Raw genomic sequence first — 22,794 nt, forward strand, 5'->3', positions numbered from 1 at the left:
GCTGCTCTCTACTGCTCTACTACAGCCCGCAGTAAACACTCTGTATAAACCTGCTGCTCTCTACTGCTCTACTACAGCACACGGTAAACACTCTGTATAAAACCTGCTGCTCTCTACTGCTCTACTACAGCCCACAGTAAACACTCAGTATAAACCTGCTGCTCTCTACTGCTCTACTACAGCCCACAGTAAACACTCAGTATAAACCTGCTGCTCTCTACTGCTCTACTACAGCCTGCAGTAAATGCTCTGCATAAACCTGCTGCTCTCTACTGCTCTACTACAGTCCGCAGTAAATGCTCTTCATAAACCTGCAGCTGCTCTCTACTTCTCTTCTACAGCTTGCAGTAAACGCTCTTTATAACCCTGCTGCTCTCTACTGCTCTACTACAGCCTGCAGTAAACACTCTATATAAACCTGCTGCTCTCTCTTGCTCTACTACAGCCTGCAGTAAACGCTCTGTATAAACCTGCTGCTCTCTACTGCTCTACTACAGCCCGCAGTAAACGCTCTGTATAAACCTGCTGCTGCTCTCTACTGCTCTACGACAGCCCACAGTAAACACTCTGTATAAACCTGCTGCTCTCTACTGCTCTACTACAGCCCCCAGTAAACACTCTACTGCTCTACTACAGCCTGCAGTAAACGCTCTGTATAAACCTGCTGCTCTCTACTGCTCTACTACAGCCCGCAGTAAACGCTCTTTATAAACCTGCTGCTCTCTACTGCTCTACTACAGCCCCCAGTAAACACTCTACTGCTCTACTACAGCCCGCAGTAAACGCTCTTTATAAACCTGCTGCTCTCTACTGCTCTACTACAGCCTGCAGTAAATGCTCTGCATAAACCTGCTGTTCTCTACTGCTCTACTACAGCCCACAGTAAACACTCAGTATAAACCTGCTGCTCTCTACTGCTCTACTACAGCCCGCAGTAAACACTCTGTATAAACCTGCTGCTCTCTACTGCTCTACTACAGCACACGGTAAACACTCTGTATAAAACCTGCTGCTCTCTACTGCTCTACTACAGCCCACAGTAAACACTCAGTATAAACCTGCTGCTCTCTACTGCTCTACTACAGCCCACAGTAAACACTCAGTATAAACCTGCTGCTCTCTACTGCTCTACTACAGCCTGCAGTAAACGCTCTGCATAAACCTGCTGCTCTCTACTGCTCTACTACAGTCCGCAGTAAATGCTCTTCATAAACCTGCAGCTGCTCTCTACTTCTCTTCTACAGCTTGCAGTAAACGCTTTTTATAACCCTGCTGCTCTCTACTGCTCTACTACAGCCTGCAGTAAACGCTCTGTATAAACCTGCTGCTCTCTACTGCTCTACTACAGCCCGCAGTAAACGCTCTGTATAAACCTGCTGCTGCTCTCTACTGCTCTACGACAGCCCACAGTAAACACTCTGTATAAACCTGCTGCTCTCTACTGCTCTACTACAGCCTGCAGTAAACGCTCTGCATAAACCTTCTGCTCTCTACTGCTCTACTACAGCCCGCAGTAAACACTCTGTATAAACCTGCTGCTCTCTACTGCTCTACTACAGCCCACAGTAAACACTCTGTATAAACCTGCTGCTCTCTACTGCTCTACTACAGCCCACAGTAAACACTCAGTATAAACCTGCTGCTCTCTACTGCTCTACTACAGCCCACAGTAAACACTCAGTATAAACCTGCTGCTCTCTACTGCTCTACTACAGCCTGCAGTAAACGCTCTGCATAAACCTGCTGCTCTCTACTGCTCTACTACAGTACACAGTAAATACTCTTCATAAACCTGCAGCTGCTCTCTACTTCTCTTTTACAGCTTGCAGTAAACGCTGTTTATAACCCTGCTGCTCTCTACTGCTCTACTACAGCCTGCAGTAAACACTCTATATAAACCTGCTGCTCTCTCTTGCTCTACTACAGCCTGCAGTAAATGCTCTGTATAAACCTGCTGCTCTCTACTGCTCTACTACAGCCCGCAGTAAACGCTCTGTATAAACCTGCTGCTGCTCTCTACTGCTCTACGACAGCCCACAGTAAACGCTCTTTATAAACCTGCTGCTGCTCTCTACTGCTCTGCTACAGCCCGCAGTAAACGCTCTGTATAAACCTGCTGCTCCCTACTGCTCTACTACAGCCCGCAGTAAATGCTCTGTATAAACCTGCTGCTCTCTACCGCTCTACTACAGCCCGCAGTAAACGCTCTGTATGAACCTGCTGTTCTATACTGCTCTACTACAGCCCAGAGTTAACGCTCTGTATAAAGCTGCTGCTCTCTACTGCTCTACTACAGCCCACAGTAAACACTCTGTATAAACCTGCTGCTCTCTAATGCTCTACTACAGCCCACAGTAAACACTCAGTATAAACCTGCTGCTCTCTACTGCTCTACTACAGCCCCCAGTAAACACTCTACTGCTCTACTACAGCCTGCAGTAAACGCTCTTTATAAACCTGCTGCTCTCTACTGCTCTACTACAGCCTGCAGTAAATGCTCTGCATAAACCTGCTGTTCTCTACTGCTCTACTACAGCCCACAGTAAACACTCTGTATAAACCTGCTGCTCTCTACTGCTCTACTACAGCCCTCAGTAAACACTCTGTATAAACCTGCTGCTCTCTACTGCTCTACTACAGCACACAGTAAACACTCTGTATAAACCTGCTGCTCTCTACTGCTCTACTACAGCCCACAGTAAACACTCTGTATAAACCTGCTGCTCTCTACTGCTCTACTACAGCCCACAGTAAACACTCAGTATAAACCTGCTGCTCTCTACTGCTCTACTACAGCCCACAGTAAACACTCAGTATAAACCTGCTGCTCTCTACTGCTCTACTACAGCCTGCAGTAAACGCTCTGCATAAACCTGCTGCTCTCTACTGCTCTACTACAGTCCGCAGTAAATGCTCTTCATAAACCTGCAGCTGCTCTCTACTTCTCTTCTACAGCTTGCAGTAAACGCTCTTTATAACCGTGCTGCTCTCTACTGCTCTACTACAGCCTGCAGTAAACACTCTATATAAACCTGCTGCTCTCTCTTGCTCTACTACAGCCTGCAGTAAACGCTCTGTATAAACCTGCTGCTGCTCTCTACTGCTCTACGACAGCCCACAGTAAACACTCTGTATAAACCTGCTGCTCTCTACTGCTCTACTACAGCCTGCAGTAAACGCTCTGCATAAACCTTCTGCTCTCTACTGCTCTACTACAGCCCGCAGTAAACACTGTATAAACCTGCTACTCTCTACTGCTCTACTACAGCCCACAGTAAACACTCTGTATAAACCTGCTGCTCTCTACTGCTCTACTACAGCCCACAGTAAACACTCAGTATAAACCTGCTGCTCTCTACTGCTCTACTACAGCCCACAGTAAACACTCAGTATAAACCTGCTGCTCTCTACTGCTCTACTACAGCCTGCAGTAAATGCTCTGCATAAACCTGCTGCTCTCTACTGCTCTACTACAGTACACAGTAAATACTCTTCATAAACCTGCAGCTGCTCTCTACTTCTCTTTTACAGCTTGCAGTAAACGCTGTTTATAACCCTGCTGCTCTCTACTGCTCTACTACAGCCTGCAGTAAACACTCTATATAAACCTGCTGCTCTCTCTTGCTCTACTACAGCCTGCAGTAAATGCTCTGTATAAACCTGCTGCTCTCTACTGCTCTACTACAGCCCGCAGTAAACGCTCTGTATAAACCTGCTGCTGCTCTCTACTGCTCTACGACAGCCCACAGTAAACGCTCTGTATAAACCTGCTGCTCTCTACTGCTCTACTACAGCCCGCAGTAAACGCTCTGTATAAACCTGCTGCTCTCTACCGCTCTACTATAGCCCGCAGTAAACGCTCTGTATGAACCTGCTGTTCTATACTGCTCTACTACAGCCCAGAGTTAACGCTCTGTATAAAGCTGCTGCTCTCTACTGCTCTACTACAGCCCACAGGAAACACTCTGTATAAACCTGCTGCTCTCTAATGCTCTACTACAGCCCACAGTAAACACTCAGTATAAACCTGCTGCTCTCTACTGCTCTACTACAGCCCCCAGTAAACACTCTACTGCTCTACTACAGCCTGCAGTAAACGCTCTTTATAAACCTGCTGCTCTCTACTGCTCTACTACAGCCTGCAGTAAATGCTCTGCATAAACCTGCTGTTCTCTACTGCTCTACTACAGCCCACAGTAAACACTCTGTATAAACCTGCTGTTCTCTACTGCTCTACTACAGCCCGCTGTAAACGCTCTGCATGACCCTGCTGCTCTCTACTGCTCTACTACAGCCCTCAGTAAACGCTCTGCATAAACCTGCTGCTCTATACTGCTCTACTACAGCACATAGTAATAGCTCTGTATAAACCTGCTGCTCTCTACTTCTCTACTACAGCACACAGTAATAGCTCTGTATAACCCTGCTGCTCTCTACTGCTCTACTACAGCCCACAGTAAACGTTCTTTATAAACCTGCTGCTGCTCTATACTGCTCTGCTACAGCCTGCAGTAAACACTCTTTATAAACCTGCTGCTGCTCTATACTGATCTACTACAGCCCTCAGTAAACGCTCTGTATAAACCTGCTTCTGCTCTATACTGCTCTACTACAGCCTGCAGTAAACACTCTTTATAAACCTGCTGCTGCTCTATACTGCTCTACTACAACCCGCAGTAAACGCTCTGTATAAACCTGCTGCTCTCTACTGCTCTACTACAGCCCCCAGTAAACGCTCTGCATAAACCTGCTGCTCTCTACTGCTCTACTACAGTCCGCAGTAAATGCTCTTCATAAACCTGCAGCTGCTCTCTACTTCTCTTCTACAGTTTGCAGTAAATGCTCTTTATAACCCTGCTGCTCTCTACTGCTCTACTACAGCCTGCAGTAAACACTCTATATAAACCTGCTGCTCTCTCTTGCTCTACTACAGCCTGCAGTAAACGCTCTTTATAAACCTGCTACTCTCTTCTGCTCTACTACAGCCCGCAGTAAACGCTCTTTATAAACCTGCTGCTGCTCTCTACTGCTCTACTACAGCCTGCAGTAAACGCTTTTTATAAACCTGCTGCTGCTCTATAATGCTCTACTACAGCCAGCAGTAAACGTTCTGTATAAACCTGCTGCTCTCTACTGCTCTACTACAGCCCGCAGTAAACGCTCTGTATAAAACTGCTGCTCTCTACTGCTCTGCTACAGCCCGCAGTAAACACTCTATATAAATCTGCTGCTCTATAATGCTCTACTACAGCCCGCTGTAAACGCTCTGTATAAACCTGCTGCTCTCTACTGCTCTACTACAGCCCGCTGTAAACGCTCTGCATGACCCTGCTGCTCTCTACTGCTCTACTACAGCCCACAGTAAACACTCAGTATAAACCTGCTGCTCTATACTGCTCTACTACAGCACATAGTAATAGCTCTGTATAAACCTGCTGCTCTCTACTGCTCTACTACAGCACACAGTAATAGCTCTGTATAAACCTGCTGCTCTCTACTGCTCTACTACAGCACACAGTAAACGCTCTGTATAAACCTGCTGCTCTCTACTGCTCTACTACAGCCCACAGTAAACGTTCTTTATAAACCTGCTGCTGCACTATACTGCTCTACTACAGCCAGCAGTAAAAGCTCTGTATAAACTTCCTGCTGCTATATACTGCTCTACTACAGCCTGCAGTAAACACTCTTTATAAACCTGCTGCTGCTCTATACTGATCTACTACAGCCCTCAGTAAACGCTCTGTATAAACCTGCTGCTGCTCTATACTGCTCTACTACAACCCGCAGTAAACGCTCTGTATAAACCTGCTGCTCTGTACTGCTCTACTACGGCTCGCAGTAAACGCTTTGTATAAACCTGCTGCTCTCTACTGCTCTTCTACAGCCAGCAGTAAACGCTCTGTGTGACCCTGCTGCTCTCTACTGCTCTACTACAGCCCGCAGTAAACGCTCTGTATAAACCTGCTGCTCTCTACTGCTCTACTACAGCCTGCAGTAAACGATCTGTATAAACCTGCTGCTCTCTACTGCTCTACTACAGCCCGCAGTAAACGCTATGTATAAACCTGCTGCTCTCTACTGCTCTAGTACAGCCCGCAGTAAACGCTCTGTATAAACCTGCTGCTCTCTACTACTCTCTTTTAGCCTGCTGTAAACACTCTGTATAAACCTGCTGCCCTCTACTGCTCTACTACAGCCCCCAGTAAACTCTCTTTATAAACCTGCTGCTGCTCTATAATGCTTTACTACAGCCCACAGTAAACTCTCTTAATAAACCTGCTGCTGCTCTCTACTGCTCTACTACAGCCCCCAGTAAACACTCTTTATAAACCTGCTGCTGCTCTATAATGCTCTACTATAGCCCGCAGTAAATGCTCTTTATAAACCTGCTGCTGCTCTATAATGCTCTACTACAGCCCGCAGTAAATGCTCTTTATAATCCTGCTGCTGCTCTCTACTGCTCTACTACAGCCCACAGTAAACGCTCTTCATAAACCTGTTGCTGCTCTATAATGCACATTGAATTCTGATGTGATTTGATCAGCCGTGGTTTTATGTTTTTTTTGGATACAATCCGGGTTAGCACCCGAACATCCCTTTCAGACAGCTTCCTCTTACAGCGTCCACAGTTAATCCTGTTGGATGTGGTTGGTGCTTCTTGGTGGTGTGCTGACATTACCCTGGATACCGTGGCTCTTGATACATAACAAAGACTTGCTGTCTTGGTCACAGATGCTCCAGCAAGACGTGCACCAACAATTTGTCCTCTTTTGAACTCTGGTATGTCACCCATAATGTTGTGTGCATTGCAATATTTAGAGCAGAACTGTGCTCTTACCCTGCTAATTGAACCTTCACACTCTTTACGCTCTTACTGGTGCAATGTGCAATTAATGAAGATTGAACACCAGGTTTCATTGTCTAACACATGAATATGTTCAACTCAAAATACTCAAAATAGAGTTGAGTTTTGTTTAGAAATAATTGATTTTATATAAAACAAACTTAAATCATTTGAGTTTAAACAATGTATGGGTTTACAGTGCAGTGTGTGTGAACCTGGAGGCTCTTAATGATGCCTTGGTTTAGTGTGTATAATAAGTGTGTGTATCGTGCATATCTCTCTCTCTCTCTCTCTCTCTCTCTGTCTCTGTGTTGGTGTGTGTTTGGCGTTTTTGGGCGCAGTGTGTGCCCCCTGTCCCCCCGGCAGCCTGGCGGGACGGGGACAGCGGGAACAAGAGCACAGCGAGAGGGGCGTCCTCTACGGGACGTCCCCGTCGATATCCCCCTCCTCAGCACTCGGCTTGACACGCACACAAAGCACACACCCCTCCGACACCTCCCGCCAGCGCGTACACAGCCTGCACCCACCCGGTGTGTGTGTATGTGTGTGTGTGTACAAGCGCCCCACCCTGCGCTTTGATGCCGCTCCTCAGTGTGTGCCATTACTGCGCTCAGCATCGCCCCTCACCATTTAGCCTCACTGTTCAGGGTTCAGTCTAGAAACACTGCCAGACGCCTCCAAATTAGCCTTGGCTGGAGTTCCACACCAGGGATATACTTTATGACTTTATTCGGATCGTTATTTATTTACTTACTGGTTTATTTTTCCTCCTTTTATGCATTTTTCTGAAGGGCCACATCCTCCTCCTCTCCTCCTCTCATTCTGCCAGTTTTCCCCCAATCACGCAAGTACGTCTTTCAGTCTCTCCTGCTGTTTAAAGATGTTTTTGCTTAATCTTTCAAGTCCAGATAGGGGTTAGAGGGTCTAAATCCTCCCAGAATTCTCTGGATTCTCAATATATCCTCCAATACTTTGGAATAAATGAGATAAGGTGTGGTGAGGTGTGGTGATCATCACCCAACACCCTGACCTCACTGAATGCAAGAGTAGAGACAGTTACTCCAACAAAAGTAGGATAAACTCTTTATCTTTATAACTCCTTAATTTTAGAAGAAACCTTGAACAAACAGGTGTCCCATTACTTTTGTCCAAACTATTTTTGGTATATTGTTTCGCTTTTTGTAAAATGTAATAGAATGTTAGCATAGTAATGCAATTACAAAAGTTAAGACACACCTTCTCATCCAATGTTTTTAATTAGTATTACTATTATAAATGAATAGTGAAGTGATCTATAAGACTGTAAAGGAACACATAAATAATCTTGTAGTAAATGTAGCTTGCTCTTCCTTTTCCTGGGGCGGTCCTGATGAGTGCCAGTTCCGTCATCATAACATTTTTTCATGGTCTTTGAGATTTGACTGCACTTGAGGATACTTTCAAAGTTCTTAAAATTCTTCTTTTTGGACTGACTGATCTTAATTATTGTCTTTATTTATTTCTTTATTTAGTTGAGTAGTTGTTGCTTCTCATAATCTGGATTAGAACATTATTCAAATATTCACTATTATTCACTGTATACCTGTAACTCTACCTCTTCACTACTTTACTTTAACTGATGCTCTCAAACACTTTATTAAGAGACAAGAAATTCAAGTAATTAACTCTTGATGAGTTCAGCACAGCTGTTAACTGAAAGCCTGAATTCCAGGAGGCTCTACCTCATAAAGCTGACTGAGATTTTTTTTTTTTCTGTTTACTAAATAATTCCATTTTAAAATAATGAAAAACACTGAATTTAAGGTTTGTCCAAACTTTTGTCTTTGTTCGGTATATAAACCACAGTTTTTTTGTACAAGTCAGCTAAAATGATTGAGGTTATACACATTTATTACATGATAAGCTAAGGATGTATATATTGTGAAATGATTAGTTCTAGAAGTACATTAGAAATGCATTTCTAAATATTGCCACTGGCAAACAAACACTTATATCTCCAGTTTTTCTTACAGACCAATAGTAGATGTTCCAAAATCTTTCCCAGTGACTTCAATTGAAAGTTAAGATTTTCTTTTCTTTTTACAGTAAAACCAGCTTTTATTGATTTATTTATTTTTTGACATATGGTAAAACTAATAGTTTTACTTTATACAGGAGTTTTATGATGAATGGACCAATACAATTGTTCAAAATCATGCAAAATTGTATTGTTTCACATAAACTTTTGTTGACTGTTAAATTGTCATACCTAATTTAAATTTAGCGTTTTAAATATGCTTTAATCACTAATTTCGTGATGAATGGACCAATAGAAATGCTCCAAAATTGGTGTGTCATTTTTTAGAGTTAATGCTCAGTTGTTTCTATTTCACTGAAATAACATGACATAATGTAAGTCTGGCAGATATATTAAGTTTTTAAATATTTATTTATTTTTTTAAATTTGATATAAATGGACTAATCGAATTTAGCCAAAATTACATATCTTTTAATACTGTACTATATTTAATGTTAGCTTTAATGGAAAGTTAATTTCTCCTTCTTTTTTGTATTATTTCATACTTTATTTTTATTTTATTTTATTATTTTTAATTCTTTACCATTTGAAGGGTTACTTAATTACACTACCCGCTCATTAGGACTCCCTGCGCCACTCAGAGCCCCTGAATCTGGCAGTTATATGTTTTATTTTAGTTCTATATGGTGTTTATTATTTATTTTGATATATTTACAGTAATATATATTGAATCTTTTTGTTAAATTCTGTAGTAAACAGGGTGTTTCACCTCCTTAAACCCCAGTTTAACCTCTAAACGCACTCCGTACACACACCCTGTGGATGTTTGGAACGTTCTAGATGCTGCAGTAGATGAAGAAGGTGGAGTGAAGGATGGAGGGAGGGTTGAAGTGAGGGATGAAGTGAAGGAGGAGTGCTGGTGGCTCGCCCCCCTTCAGTACGAGTCACAGGGTCGTAAGTTCAGCAGCCTCTCCCTCTTTATTTATTTATTTCTGTTTCAAGGCGAAGGTTGTGTAACACCCATGAGGTCTGCTCAGAGTGAGCATCTCTCAGCAGCCCAGAGTGCAGCGAAATTCACACTCCATCACACACTCTTAACCTCTCAACACCACACACACACACACACACACTCCTAACCTCTCCACACCACACACACACGCAACACACACTCCTAACCTCTCCACACACACACACACGCAACACACACTCACCCGGGCGCCTGGGCGGGCATGTGTACCCTCACTCTCATAAATTATCACCGGGGTTCAGCAGAAATAAACTCTTCATCATTTCTGTTTAAAACATCTTACTGAATCATCTTACTGACTCCGCCCCCTACCTCCTGACATACTGCTGAGTGTGGAAACAGACAGTGATTTATAGAATTTGTGAGGTATTGTGAAGTATTATGATGTATGAGGAGGTATTGTGAAGTATAGTTAGATATTGCGAGATATTGTAATTGTAATAGTAATGTAAAGTAATTATTTTGACGTATCTGTGGTGAATAATGATGTGATGTATCATAATATGCTACAAAAAATGCTGCAAAGTATTGCAATACGTCATGAGATATAGTGAGGTATAGTGAGGTATTGTGATGTATGATGAAGTTTTCTGATATATATTTAGATATTGTTATTGTAATGGTAACGTGAGGTATTGTGGTATAATGTATTGTAAAGTATCAATATTTAGTGAGGTAGGTGTTATAAGGTATTGCACTGTATTGTGAGGGATTGTGAATTATCATGGAATATTGTGAGGTATTGTAAGGTATAGTGAGGTATTGTGATGTATGATGAGGTTTTATTTTTGAGGTATAGTTAGGTGTGGTGAGGCATGAGGAGATACTGTAATTGTAACGGTAATGTAAGGTAGTTATTTGTAGTTTTTGTGAGATGCATTGTGAGGTATAGTGAAATATCATAAGGTATTGTAAGGTAGGTGTTGTGAAGTATTTTGAGGTAGAGTGAGGTATTGCGATGATGAGGTCTTCTGAGTATGTTGTTGTGAGGCAAGGTAATATGTAAGGTAGTTATTTTGAGGTATTGTGGTATATTGTGATACATCATAATATTTAGTGAGGTAGGTGTTGCGAGGTATTGCAGTGTACTATGAGGTATGGGGAGGTTTTGTAAGATATAGTAAAATATCAGGTAGTTTATGTGAGGTATATTCAGGTATGGTTAAGCACACAGAGGTATAAAGAATTACTTTGCAGTATTGTGATGTATTGTGAGGTATTATGAGGTATGGTGAGGTTTCGTGTGGTATAATAAAAAAAATATATATATATATTATAATGTAGGTATTATGAGGGATTTTGATGTGTGGTGAGGCATTTTGGGGTATTTTGAGGTGCTGTAGGGTAGAGTTTTAATGAGGTATTATGAGGTATATTATGAGGTATTGTAATACACACTGGGAAATGGTGCTGTGTATGGTGATGTGAGGTATGGTGTGAGGTAGTGTGGGACGCACTGTGAGGTATGTTGTTATATATTATGTGTGCAGTGACCCTGTACAGGAAAGTGCACATGCATTTTTAACATACTGTCTGTCCTGAGTGAGTTCAGTCATACAGTATAAACAGAGAGAGAGAGAGAGAGAGAGAGAGAGAGAGAGAGAGAGAGAGAGAGAAAGAGAGAGAGAGAGAGAGAGATAGAGAGAGAGAGAGAGAGAAAGAGAGAGAGAGAGAGAGAGAGAGAGAGAGAGACGGGGTTGAAGTGCTGGTTCTCTGGTTTAATGTGTTTAAATGTGAACCAGCCATTAGAGGGCACAGTCGACTGTTAACAGCTGGAGTCCAACCAGTCTCTCTCTCTCTCTCTCTCTTTATTTATTCTCTATTTTACCTCTCAATCTGTTCTTTCTTCTCTCTTTATATCTCCCACTTTCTTTCTTACTTTTTTTCTTTCTTTTCTATTTATTAGTAATCTTTCTTTTAAATCCCGATATTCTCTAATACTTTCTTCTCCATCTTTCCTTCATCTGTTCTTTCATTTCTTCCATTCCATTGCCTCTCTCTCTCTCTCTTTTTCTGTGTATCACCCTATATCTCTCACTTCCCATCTATCCTTATGTTTGAGTGTGTGTTTCCTGTTGTTCTTCAGGTTGTAAGGCAGAAGCTTTTTACTGCAGATATAATCTATTGTTTACATTTTCTGTGTGTGTGTGTGTGTGTGTGTGTGTGTGTGTGTGTGTGTGTGTGTGTGCACTCCATGGGGCGAGCGGCGGGTTCTGCTGCCCCGACATGAAAAGACCTGTTTAATCTCCACCAAAACCGGTCCAATTTACACCTGAGCGCGAAAGCCTTGAGCCGGGGAGATTTTGGACACAGCAAGGTGCTGTTACACACACACACACACACACACACACACACACACACACACACACTCTGATTTATTGGCAATGGTTCCTCTTACCTCTTGCTGCAGTCAGGAGTTATTGGGCTGTAAATTGGAGGCGCGTGAGTTTGGGCTGTAATTGAAAGCGGCGTTTTGTTTGGTAATGAATGAAGTTCCTCTGTGTTCTGCTGCTCCACATGTTCCATGCCTGATTGGACGCTCGGTTCTACATCACTGATCCATAAAAAAAGAGGAAAAAAATCGGCTATTAGACTCAACAGTGGAGAAAAACACTAAACCGACATAGAAAATACAGTTAATTATCATTAATTACAGTGCTAATCAGATATGTTGTCATTAGGACTACAAATAAACACATTACAGTTATTCATAGAGTGCTTTAAATCATCATGTTTGGTTTATTAATTTCATATCTATTGATCAGTGCTGAAATTTAGCTGATAAGGATGTGATATTTCTATAAAATGCAGGAATTATTGAAAAAATGCAAATTAATTTATTGACATTTTTATTTTTGTTCTGCTTCAATAAGGTTTAATTAAATATTGATTAAAAATAATGGATTATCTGATCAGTAATATTAGAACAAATACATATTAAATACATGTTTATTTAAAAAGGTTAAGGCTGCAATGGATTTACACCACTTTTTATGTGTTTATTAAAATATCAAATATATAATCTCTCCTCATCAAGTCTAGGGTTATTTATTTATGATTTATGATTTAAATGCTGTATATAAGGTAATAACATTGATGTGAGGATTTGATTGCATTCGGAAATAGAAAATAAAAGCATCAGGATGTTAGATGAAGGTTACCACCGACCTAATTTACCACATTTATCTCATTTATTTCATTTATTTAACTCCACAACTCTTCATCCCACCCAAAAGTGTTATTATAATCCCATCATAATTTTAGAGAAAATAGTTCCAATGGTGTCACTGATGAGTGCCAGTTTCATCATTATAACATTTTGATGGTCTATTTTGCAACTAAACTTGACGATACTTTTAAAGTTCTTAAAATATATATATTTTTCCTTTATTTAGTTGAGTAGTTGTTGCTTCTCATAACCTGGATTCGAACATTACTCAAATATTCACTATTCACTGTATACCTGTAACTCTACCTCTTCACTACTTTACTTTAACTGATGCTCTCAAACACTTTATTAAGAGACAAGAAATTCAAGTAATTAACTCTTGATGAGTTCAGCACAGCTGTTAACTGAAAGCCTGAATTCCAGGTGACTCTACCTCATAAAGCTGACTGAGAAAATCCAGCAGGGACGTTCAAAACTGATCATCTAAACAAGAGGAGCTACTTTGAAGAATCTAAAATATCCAACATATTCTGGTTTATTTATCCTTCTGGGACCTGCCGTCCACATATGTGGGCACTGGTGAATACAGTAAATACACTGAAAAATGTTTTTTTTTTTTTTACTGTATGTCTTGAAGCAGCCTTTTTTTACACATTTGAACAAAAAAGTGCTGCTGTGTTCAGGCGCAAAAAAAAAATGTTTTGGACATCATTAATAATTGCGACTTCATTGTGTTCTATCTAAATATACTGTAAAACTAAAGTCCTCAAATGTGGACATCTTTTTTTTTTTTTAGAAACTACATAATGTAAAAAAGATATATATATTTTTGTTTTTACACTTTTAATTAGGTACCAATTGGACCAAATAACAAAGAAAAATAAAAAATGCATATCATGCAAGAGTTCGGGTAGCGGAACATTTTAAATTAATGAAGAAACACTGAATTTAAGGTGTGTACACTACATTTAGAGCCTGAAGAAGGTTAAACAGTATATATACCACGCTTGTGTTTAATGTCCGTCAACTGCAACAGAATTAAAACCCCATAAACGTCTTTGAACCGATTTCATTTTTTCATGTAATTTACAAAAACAGGACAGAGTTCTCCTCTTTTTGTTCTGCCAATCACGCGCAGAGCAGGTTTCCTGGCGGAGGTGGAGCTGCTGTAACCTGCAGCTGTATTTCGTGGTGCTTTGGCCCCTTTTTTTAATCATTATTCACCAGTTTTCCCTCCATCTTTTCCTTGATTGCCGTTAGAGCCTGTAACTGAGGAGTTTAGCTAATTATTTAATTGTTGCCTCATTTGTGGTAATTGGCCATCTGAACGAGCGCAGATTCCTGCCTCTGGCAGATTTTCCAGCCCTGTTAGAGCCGCGGTCTCGTTACACACATATGCATGCATGCACACACACACACTTATATACACACACACACACACACACACACTTGTACACACTTATACACACGCACTTCCTACTCAAGAGAGCAAGAGAGCGGGTAGGAAAAGAAACGGCAGGCAGTCACTTTCCCACTTCTCCTTTATCATTAGAGGTGAAAATAGCTCTTTGCCATTCACTTCTCTCTTTTTTTTCAATCTCTCTCTCTCTTTCCATTTTTACTCGCAGATACTCTCTCTCTCTCGCGCTCTTTCTTTCTTTTCCACTCTCTCTCGCTTTCTCTCTCTTTGCCCATTTGCCTCCTTGAGTAAATCAAACTACACCGCTGGTGCTGATTAATATATTTTTCTTCTCTTTCTCTCCGTATTCCCCCCCTCCGTATTCTCCAGTAACACTCAGAATCCCGTGTTGGGTGGGCTTCTCTGATTGGTCGGTTTGGCGCCCCTTCAGCTGATTGCTGGTGCTATTTTTCCCCCTCTGCTACCAAATCGGTTGCCGGGGAAGGAACGCTCTTTACCAAAATCAGCCCAGAAGCCAATGAGGGGCGCGCACGCCGGATCAGAGCCGGAGCAAAGGATTGTGGGTAGAGGGCGGGCGGCGTTCGGTACGCCATTAAAGCCGAGCGGGACTCCGGCGGTCCCGGCACCCCGGCTGTAATCCCTCGCCGGTTTGAATAGAACCTGTTTCGCTATCGTTTCTATTAAAACCAGTGTGTGATCCTGCTCTCGCTCACTCTTTCAAACCCTGAAACGTTGAAATGTGCCTCCTGACTCGAGCTGATTCATGCTTTTAAAGTGCAGTTGTATTCATACACACACACTTATACACACACACACACACTCGCACACTCTCGGCGAGTGAAGAGCACAATAACCTGGACACTGTATCAGCCGTACAAAAGAGCAGTTGGGGTTTGAACCCTTTGTGCCGCTGCCGTCTAATCCAATATCTCATACTCGGACTGATTTTGACGCCTCCGGCTGCGTCCGGCGCTTTCTCAGACCCACGCAGAACAAAAACCAGCAAACTAAGACCCAGAACGGTCTCTTCTTCTGCATTAATGCTTTATATTGCTGTATATGATACAGCAATACCTAGCAGAGGTATGTATCGACTGTGGCAGCAGCTTTAAAAAGTGCGTGAGTTTAAGTCTGAAATAAGCTCTCATGTATCTGTGTTGATACTCTAGGAATTAAAACACAATTACTGCATATTAAAGTGCTGGGTAAAGCATGCTTTAAAACGTAAGAAAACATCATAAATTTTGTGTTTAATAATTATGGAACTGTTGCATCAAGTGATGTCCATAAAGCAATATGGTGTAATGTAAAATGGTGTAACATAACTTGGTGTAACACAACCTGACATAACATAGCATGGTGTAACATAAAATAGTGTAACATAACATGGTGTAACATATGATGGTGTAACAACATGGTGTAACATAACCTGGCGTAACATAACCTGGCTGACATAACATGACCTGGCAAAACACACCATGGCAAAACGTAACATGGCATATTATAACCTAGTGTAACATGTCATAGTATAGCATGACATAGCATGACATAACCTAGCGTAAAATGACATAACATAACATGGTGTAACACAACATGCTGTAACATAACCTGGTGTAACACAACATGACGTAACACAACGTGGTCTAACATAACATGGCGTAACATAGCCCAGCTGACACAACATAACCTGGTGTAACACACCATGGCAAAATGTAACATGACATATCATAACCTAGTGTAACATAACATGGCATAGCATAACATGGAATATCATAACCTAGCGTAAAATGGCATAACATAACATGGTGTAACATAACATGACAAAGTATTCTGGTGTAACATAATATGGCTCAACACAATAGATTGTAACACAACATGTTGTAACACAACATGACATAACATAACTCGGCAGAATGTAACAAGGCGTAGCATAACCTGTCGTAATGCAGCATGGCGTAACACAACCTGGCATAACGTAACCTAGCATAAGAGAACATAACAGAACATTATTTTAACATAACATAGTGTAACACTGTAACATAACATAACGTTACATAACATGATGTAACACAACACTGTAGCAGAACATGGCGTGACAGAACATTGCATAACATCACAGTGTCACATGACAGCATAATATAGCACAATGTAATGTAACGCAGCTTAACACATGTCATAACACATGTATAACTACATGGCGTAACACAACATGGTGTAATGTTACGCATGATATATTAACGTAACAAAGTAACGCAACATATCGCAACATAACATAACAATATGATGTGAAAAAGCAAAACTAATCCAAATTCTATCCCTATCACTAGTCCCAGTTATAGTAACAGTTTTATAAACTACCTCCAACATGTTTAAAAGCTTTACTGTGACCTGATCCTATCTCTCACTGTGATCTGCTTCATAAAGATACTCTAATACTGAGAGAGGTATTGAGGTATAAAGTTAGCGTTGTGCAGATATGAGGTTTTTACACGACAGCAGAGACATTCATTCATCAGAAAGCTCTGTTCCCCGTTTCACTCACGCATGAATAATATCAGCCCCGGCTCCCACTTCCCCAGTTTCTCCCAGAGCTGTACATCCATCTACACGCTTTATTTTCACCAGTGCAGACGTCCATTCCTGAATTCCTCACATAAATATAGGCTTTATAAATACACGCCCGCGCACAATCATCTCTCAGACTGACGCTCCGTCTGTGGCCGGTTTTAAAACTGCCTGTCCTTTCTCATTAGTAAATAAGAGAGTGCTGATCCAGCTCCCCATCGCCGGGTCCCCCGGGGCCCGCCGGGTCCTCCGAGGCAATTTAAAGCCCAGAGCTCCATCGTCCCCCGAGACGGTTTGTCCCATTTTACGACAATCACAGCGCAGATACATGGGTGCTTATTTCAGTCGCAAACTCTTTAAACATATACTTAATTTTTTAAGGGTGCTGTCAAAACAGATACACCCCCGAGATCATATCCAACGAGAACGAGAAAGCAGAAGAATAAATAGTTCACTCAGGGAGGAAGTACAGCAAGTACACACTTTCTTTTCTTCTCTTTCACTACACTCAATTTCCTCCTCGGCTGATAGAAGCATATGGGTGAGGATCTGAGATAATGGACCATCACACAGTGAAAACACAGACAGACCGAGATCTGTCCTGAAAAAACAAAAGACCGAAAAGGACCATACAGACTGTTCTCAGCAACAAGTCAAAAAGCCATGGGGTCAAAAAGTACTTTTCTAGATTGTGATATTTAAAATCACAATCTAGAAAAGTACTAACATCCTAAATCTCTATCTAGAAAAGTACTAACATCCTAGATCTCTATCTAAAAAAGTACTAACATCTTAAATCTCTATCTAGAAAAGTACTAACATCTTAAATCTCTATCTAGAAAAGTACTAACATCTTAAATTTCTATCTAGAAAAGTACTAACATTTTAAATCTCTATCTAGAAAAGTACTAACATCTTAAATCTCTATCTAGAAAAGTACTAACATCTTAAATCTCTATCTAGAAAAGTACTAACATCTTAAATCTCTATCTAGAAAAGTACTAAGATATTAAATCTATAACTAGCAAAGTAATACGACCTTAGATTGATACCTAGAAAGGTACTAAGATCTTAAATCTTGATCTAGAACATTACTAAGTTCCTAGTTTTGTATCTAAAAAAAGACTAGGATGTTAAATCTCAATTTGTAATCTTGATCTAGAAAAATATGTATGTGAATCAACATTATGTTAGAAATATCTTAAATCTATATCTAGAAAAGTTCTAAGATTTTGAATCTATATCTAGACGAGTGCTAAGATCTTAAACCTGGATCTACAAAAGTAATACAATCTTAAATTTAGATTTAAAAAAGTACTAAGATCCTAAGCCTAAATTTAGAAAAGTACTAAGATCTCAAATATATATCTAGTAAAGTACTAAGATATTAATACCTAATCTAGAAAGGTCCAAAATCTTACATTTATATCTATAAAAATACTTAGATCTTAAATCTATATCTAGGAAAGTATTAAGATCTTAAAACTGAACTAGAAAATCACTATGATCTTAAATTTATATCTAGAAAAGTACTAAGATCTTAAATCTATATCTAGAAAATAATTAAGATCTTAAATATGAATCTAGGGTCGTACTAAGTGCTTTAATCTTGATCTAGATAAGTTTTTAAAGCTTAAATCCTGATGAAGATAAGTTCTAAGATATTAAAGCTTTATGTAGAAAATTACTAAGATCTTAAATTCATATTTAAGTGCTAAGATCCTAAACCTTATGATCTTAAATTTAGATTTAGAAAAGTACTAAGATCCTAAACCTCAATCTATAAAAGTACTAAGATCTCACATCTATTACTAGAGATGTAGTAAGACCTAGAACTATATTACAAGTAAAGTACTAAGATCCTAAATATATAACTAGCAAAGTGATAAGACCTTAGATCGATATCTGGAAAAGTACTTAGATCTTAAATCTCTATCTAGAAAAGTACTGGTATCTTAGATCTTGATCTAGAAAAGTACCAAGTTCCTAGATTTGTATCTAGAAAAATACTAGGATGTTAAATCTCAATTTGTAATCTTGATCTAGAAAAATATGTCTGTGATTCAACATTACGTTAGAAATATCCTAATATCTTAAATCTATATCTAGAAAAGTACTAAGATCTTAAACCTGGATCTACAAAAGTAATACTATCTTAAATTTAGGTTTAAAAAAGTACTAAGATCATAAACCTAAATATAGAAAAGTACTAAGATCTCAAATATATATCTAGTAAAGTACTAAGATCTTAAATCTTAATCAAGAAAAGTGCTATTATCTTATTTTTTTATTTTAAAAAAGTAGTTAGATCCTAAACCTTGATATAGAAAAGTACTTAGATCTTAAATCTTGAAAAAAAATACTAATATCTTAAATTCATATAATGGCAATAACTACTCAACTAAGTGAAGAAAATATGAAGGTCAGTAAAGCTAACATTTTAAGATTTTTTAAAGTATCCCTAAGAGCAGTTGCAAAAAAAAGACAATCAAAAATATTACGATGAAACTGGCTCTCATCAGGACCAGCCCAAAAAAGAAAGAGTAAGAGTTTCCTCTGTTGTACAGGATAAGAGTTTTCAGCCTCTGAAAACACAAGCTTTACAGAGTATTTTGATTTTTTCAACACTTTTAAGTTACTAAATGATTCCTTAGGGACGGTTTGCAAATGCCACATCTGTATATGTTGTGAGGTGTTATCTGGTGAGTGAAGTTGAACACTGGGCAGTGCAGTGTGCGCATGGGAAAATGGCATGAATTATGTGAGTTATGGGAGTCTGATAGTGGGTGAAGATGGATGGGACGTTTCATTGATTTGTTCTTTGGACGACAACTATATAAGGATATTTTATTCAGCAAAAAAAAAAAATATATATATATATATATATATGAATAGATTCTGGAATGGAACCTGGGCCACAGAACCACATCTAGTGCAATCGAGGGCATCAAACCACATGGTGTATGGTCCACTGTTAAATCACATACTATTTTACATTACTGTTTTTTACAGTGTCACAAAATTCAATAAGAAATCTGTTGTGTAATCAAACATGATTCTAGTACATAACATAAAACAACAGTCTAGACTCTGTCTGTGATGTTCTCCACTCAGCACATCAGTCCAGCAGCTCCTCTCAGCGCGTTAGCCGCTAGACGCTAACTCCTGTAATTGGAAATGTCTCGTTTAACTCAGCTGCCTCGTCAAACGGCGCTGATGTGATTTGTTATGACTGGCCGTTGAGATATTGACATATTGAAAGAAACACACGCGCTCTTAAAGAGTGTGTGAACGGTTCTCGTAAAAAAACTGCGAGAGCCATGCTAGAGTCATTAGCTTTTATTTTTCTTCTCTCCTTTTTCTCCGCTTCTCGCTCAGTCTCACTCGTTCTCGCTCGCTTCCCTGCTCCCCGGGCTCTCCTTTCCGGAAGCAGAACTTTTCAGTTCATTAGTAGTTTGAGAAAAAAAAGCGAAACACGCGAAAAACGTGAAAAAGCTGGAAAAAAGTGAAACATGCTAAAAAAAAAAAAAAAAAAATCAATTACCACCAGCCGCTCTCGCGCATGTTCACGAATTAGGCAGGAATGAATTCCCCATTCAGGCTGTTTAAAGCATCAGGGTAAAGCCCGGAGAACCGGATCCGGTTCTGGGCTGGACCGGGACTCGCGCGGGGTTAATTTTATGCTTTTTGGGACGACGAAACGTAGAAAAAGCAGCAGCAGGCGGTTCAGGGGAACGGTTTCCTGGAGGCCCTTGCAGTGCCGAGTCGGACCGAGCCGTCGGCGACGAGCACCTGGAAGCAATCGTTAGTAACTCGACTACACAGAATAACAACACCATTTATACCCCTGATCACACCCGCTTTACCACCCTAATGGAGGCAGGATTCAGTTGCAAATTGCTTGTGTCACTTCTTCTCCCCCCAACTACTCATACAGAGGTGTTGCTGACCTGCCCTGACTGAATAAGAGAGAGAGAGTGAGAGAGAGAGAGAGAGAGAGAGAGAGAGAGAGACAGAGAGAGAGAGAGAGAGAAAGAATAAAAGAGAAAGAAAGAAAAAACTCAATACATCTGCATCACCTTCACCCTCACAACCAAGCTCAGGAGGAACGAACCGCCCACACGATCATAAAATATTCACTCCATATTCAGAAAAATCAGTCATATCAAACACACAGTTTATTAAATAAAGGGCTTAATCTACAGCAATGGTCAGGAAAAGGCAAAGTAAAAGAATACTAAGATCTTAAATATATCACTAGAAAAGTACTAAGATCTTAAATATATATCTAGGAAAGTACTAAGATCCTGAATCATGATCTAGAAAGTATTAAGATTTTAAATATATAACTAGAAAAGTAGTAAGATCCTAAAACTGGATCTTAAATTTATATTTAGAAAAGTAAAATACTAAGATCTTAGTACAACATACTTAAACGTACTAAGAAAAGGCAAAGTCAGTAACAAAAGGACAGCAGAGGCAAGCAACATACCAGAGTGAGCAGGCAAATAGGTCATACTCGGCATATCCAAAAATTAAAAAAAAAAAGGTCATGGCAAAAGACAGTCAAAGATACAAAAATAGGTAGATAACAAAAAGTCAGAAACTAGATTCAATACCAGGCTCCGGAGAAGGGAAAAACAGGGGGTATTTATTCTAGGGGAAACAGGTGTGTGTAATCCTAGAAACTAGGTGAGCTGGATCACCGAAACATCACCTGGTCCGGGAGGTTGGGCGCAGGTGCATCCTGGGAAGTGGAGTCTTTAGTGTGTGAACTAGAAATATTATTATTATTATTATTAGTAGTAGTAGTAGTAGTAGTAGTAGTAGTAGTAGTATAACTATTATAAACTGTCTTAAACCAGAATTCTCAATATATATATATATATATATATATATATATATATATATATATATATATATATATATATTATACATACATAATATATATATATATATATATTATATATATTATATTATATATATATATTTTTTTTTAATGGTCTATTATAGATACACAATAGATGCTAATGATGCTAACAGATGCAAATTATGTAAACACACAGGCTATATTATAAAATATTAACTCTTTCTTTGATGGTGAGCATGAATAATGTCTAATGTTTTCAGATATTTTAATGATATTAACCCTTTGACCTCCCAAAATGTTTTGCCTTGGAGTTTGCTATGTCCTCTATTGCTAATGTAGATCATTATTTGAACAATAAAAGTCACTTTGAATAAAAGCGACCACTAAATGCAATTCCAATGTTAATCTGAGCTAAAGGCTAAAGCTGCTGTTTCCATGTGGGTCAGCCAGACGTCTTCCTGTAGCAGTTTTCTCCAGTTTCCAGGAGTCTTTTGAAGGTGTTGGAACTTTGGACATTTTTTGAAATCCATTTCCAAAGCTATTTTTTTTTACAGTAGAATATTTTTGCCCTGGCTGTTTACTGCAGGTTGTTCAATGAATTTTGTACCATTTCTACTTATTGGCTGGAAATAAAGAGCTTAAATGGCAAAAATAAAGGGAAACAATGGGGCTGTTCTAAAACTTTTCACTGTTTTTTTTATTCATGAACAACAAAATATCTGCAACTTCTTAGCCTCATATATGCCTTAAAATACATTATATATAACTATGCTTTGTATTAGGTATTTTAAGAAACACTCTCTGATTGCTTTGAGTACAATAATAGTACAATTATTAAGATAATTATATTATTTTATTTTAATATTTATTTATAAGACT

The 22,794-nt window shown here is 39.6% G+C and overlaps 1 protein-coding gene and 1 long non-coding RNA gene across 10 annotated transcripts in view; one reads left to right on the forward strand and one right to left on the reverse strand.

The window, feature by feature from the left end:
* The window catches only part of tenm3 (teneurin transmembrane protein 3), a 1,272,390-nt gene that overhangs the window by 565,453 nt on the left and 684,143 nt on the right, over nucleotides 1–22,794 (forward strand). The window lies entirely within an intron of this gene.
* The window catches only part of LOC111191298 (uncharacterized), a 40,949-nt gene that overhangs the window by 11,445 nt on the left and 6,710 nt on the right, over nucleotides 1–22,794 (reverse strand). Inside the window, exon 2 of the long non-coding RNA XR_002649437.2 lies at nucleotides 12,290–12,445. This is a non-coding gene — a long non-coding RNA (uncharacterized LOC111191298). The remainder of the gene's footprint in view (nucleotides 1–12,289; nucleotides 12,446–22,794) is intronic.

The sequence above is a fragment of the Astyanax mexicanus genome, chromosome 7 (assembly GCF_023375975.1).
Source record: "Astyanax mexicanus isolate ESR-SI-001 chromosome 7, AstMex3_surface, whole genome shotgun sequence".
NCBI classification, from domain to species: Eukaryota; Metazoa; Chordata; class Actinopteri; order Characiformes; family Acestrorhamphidae; genus Astyanax; species Astyanax mexicanus.